The following is a 3633-nucleotide window of genomic DNA, read 5'->3' as shown; positions in this document are numbered from 1 at the left end:
ATGCATTGTTATGAGGTCATTGCGTTTGACAAGTCACACAATACCCAGCTGGCCCTCAATAGGTGCTTCTGCTTGGCCATGAGGGATGGTTCCAGACAAGTAGTGTAGACAAGCCATGTCTTGGAGCAGTCCATGGATAGAGGATGGGAGAAGGAGTTGATCTGTTGCCCTGCTCCCATTCCCTCCTCACATAGCGGAGATAACACACTGCACTTTTTTTCTTTCTTCTTGTGTGTGTGTGTGTGTGTGTGTGTGTGTGTGTGTGTGTTTTTAATAGAGATAGGGTTTCTCAGTATTGCCCAGGCTGGTCTTGAACTCCTGGGCTCAAGCAATCCACCTACCTTGGCCTTCCACAGCGCTGGGATTACAGGCATGAGCCAAAACGCCTGGCCTCACACTATATTTTTGAGTTGTGTTGCTTAGCCCTCTCAGCAGATCCTGGAGAAGCCAGATTTCAAGCTCTGCGGTGCCTAGAAATGGAATGGTGTGAGGGACACAGAGTGGGTCACTGCAGGGTCTTGGAGACAGGTGAGGCTAAGAGAGTCTGATGAGGCCACATAAAATGTTCTTCTTTTTCGAGATAGGGTCTCACTCTGTCATCCAGACTGGAGCACAGTGGCACGACCTTGGCTCACTGTAACCTCTGTGTCCCAGGCTCAAGCAATCCTCCTACCTCAGCTTCCTGAATAGCTGGTACTACAGGTGCATGCCATTACTTCCGGCTAATTTTTTATAATTTTTGTAGAGACAGAGTTTCACCATGTTGTACAGGCTGGTTTTGAACTCAAGCAATCCATCTGCCTCGGCCTCCCAAAGTGCTGGGATTACAGCTGTGAGCCACCACACCTAGCCAAGATGTTTTTAATACAGTTATTTCCTTGTATATCTTTAATTTTGTGCTTTATACCTAAAATGTGCTCAACAAAAGTTTTTTTTTTCTCAATTTATTTATTGAAACTATACATACACTGTTTGGCTATAGAATTCTAAAATCATATTTTCCAAAATGTTTTTATCCCAAATCACAGAATGATTATAGCAAAGAAATACATAAGTCATTCAATTTGCTTCTCAATGTGTTAAACACAGAGGATGATTTGCTCGTTTGGTAAACATTATCATATCCGCTTCTTCACCTTCTTCATCATAAACATCATCATCAACTTCAATAGCTTCTCCAGTAAAGTATGACACTGCTCTTGGGATTATACGCTCCCATAAAAAGTGACCTATTTCGAAGTCTGTGCAAGGATTTCAGCAGCAGCATCCAGATCTCCACTCTCAGGAACTTCAGGAGGGGCAAAAAAATGAAAGAAAGAGTCATTGGAAACTGTGTTAGTCACAGTACGAACTGTCCCACTTCCCTTGTGTTTCTGCTTCTTCTTAATGGTTTTCAAAGTGACTTTCTTTCCTTTTTTCCAATCTATATGGCACCCTGTACAACCCATAATTTCTGGTCCATCAAAAGAAGAGGGATCAGAATCATCTGGTTCTGACCTCATCCTGTATGTCTTTGACAGCATTTCATTTGTAAAATATTCACTGGGTTCAAAGTGAAATTCTAAGACAAAACTCATAGGCTGGTCAGCATCTGAGAGCCTCACTTTAGTACCTTTCGAGTGTTTCAGAATAGGTTCATTATGTCGTTGAACCATATCACTGAACAAGTCAACATTCTTAAAAACAGTTAATCAAAATTCAGGAATTTCTCTGGGGTCTTCTTTTTCTTCATCCTTTTTCTCATCTTTGATCTTGGCATTTTCTTTCAACTCCTCTGAAATCTCATCTTCTTTATCTGGTTTCCATTCACATTCTTCTTCCGTGGGTTCATAAATTGCATTAATAATCTCAAATCACTTATCAAATAGAGGCTGATAGAGAACAGCATACTTCCTTTCAAGATCGTGAACTTCCTCATAGAATTTGGTTTCTATCTGTGCACATTTAATTTAACTTGCAGGTTTCTGAGAGCATTCACTCGTCTTTTAACTATCCTAGGCAGGCTTTCAATGTATCCTGTTGGTGTTTCTACCAGAACATCAAGTCTTTCTTGAAGGGCTGCAAGAATCTGAGGACTTTGCATCATCTGAACAGTTAGCTGATGTGCTTTGATTTTTGTTTCTTCACCAGTTTCTTCTTCATGTACTTCTTCAACATCATCCAAATCTTGATCAAGTTCAGATTGTCAATGTCTGCCGTGTTGTAAGAACTCCAAATATCGGCGGCTAGCATGGGGAGCCAGGAGGCCTGAGCTGCGCAGGCAGTGACTCAAGGTGGCGGTGGCGGCAGGAGGAGCAGGAGGCGGCACTGCTAGCAGATGGTGCTAAAAAAGAACAGAAGTTTTTTAACTGATCAATTTATTTGAAGTGATATTAATAAAAATACTTCCCATTATTGTAGGGAGACATTAATGTGTAATAATTAAGGGTCCAGCCTCTAGACACAGATTACCTGAGTTTTAATATGAGCTCTCACACTGACTAGCTGTGTGACTATAGTCAAGGCACTTCATGTCTCAATTTTCTCATTTGTAATATGGGACTAATGCTTAAAATAGTACTTGGCGCACAGAAAGAACTATATAAGCGTTAACTATTATTATTAGAAATAGCTTTTATTTATATTAAAAACACTTTTATCCAGTGTTTGCTACTTGACAATCACTGTATTAAGTGCTTTGTGTGTATCATCTCAATTAATCCTCCTAGCAAACCACTGAAGTAGGTCCTATTAACAACTCCATATGAGGTATTATTACTCTTTACAAATGATGAAGTCATTTACTACTTTACAAATGACGAAATCAAGACTCCAAGAGTTTAAGTTATTTGACCAAGATCAAATAAGGTACAGTCAGAATGTCATACAAGTTTATGGACTCTAGTTACTCTATTATGTTATTCTTGGAGAATCAATTTTTTTTTTTTGAGATGGAGTCTCGCTCTGTCGCCCAGCCTGGAGTGCAGTGATGGGATCTCGGCTCACTGCAAGCTCCGCCTCCTGGGTTCATGCCATTCTCCTGCCTCAGCCTCCTGAGTAGCTGGGACTATAGGCACCCACCACCACGCCTGGCTAATTGTTTGTATTTTTAGTAGAGATGGGGTTTCACCATGTCAGCCAGGATGGTCTCGATCTCCTGGCCTCGTGATCTGCCTGCCTCAGTCTCCCAAAGTGCTGGGATTACAGGCGTGAGCCACCATGCCCAGCCTTGGAGAACCAATTTTAACATGTATTCAGTATTATAAAAGCACCCACTTCAGGCCTGGAATGTATTAAATGTCATTTAGTATCTAACAACCTTCCCACCTCATCCCTGAGGACTTGAGTACTTGGCTCATAGTATTTCACTTATCAGCCTCTCAGTTCCTTCAATATGTCCCCTGATGGCATAAATATCCACACCACATCGTCCACCAGCACCGGTAAACATACTAGATCTAATCATTACATGGAACTGTTCTACTTCTGAAATGATAAACTCTGGTTATTACCAAAGACCTCTTGCTTCTTTCTTACTCAATCCTGTAACAACAGCTCTTTAATCTCATACATATCTCCTTTTCTTTAATCTGTAATTTTTCCAGTCTATTATTCTTCTCAAACCTCTTACACCTTTTCCACTGCCTGGAGTCT

At 41.0% G+C, this 3633-nt stretch overlaps 1 pseudogene; it reads right to left on the bottom strand.

Annotated features, from left to right (window-relative positions):
• Positions 1-964: 964 nt before the first annotated feature.
• Positions 965-2323, bottom strand: LOC129479847 (nucleosome assembly protein 1-like 1; annotated as a pseudogene).
• Positions 2324-3633: the final 1310 nt, after the last annotated feature.

This window comes from Symphalangus syndactylus, chromosome 3, assembly GCF_028878055.3.
Source record: "Symphalangus syndactylus isolate Jambi chromosome 3, NHGRI_mSymSyn1-v2.1_pri, whole genome shotgun sequence".
In the NCBI taxonomy this organism is placed as follows: domain Eukaryota; kingdom Metazoa; phylum Chordata; class Mammalia; order Primates; family Hylobatidae; genus Symphalangus; species Symphalangus syndactylus.
The sequence above is the reverse complement of the archived record's forward strand: the minus strand, read 5'-3'. Positions and strand labels throughout refer to the sequence as shown.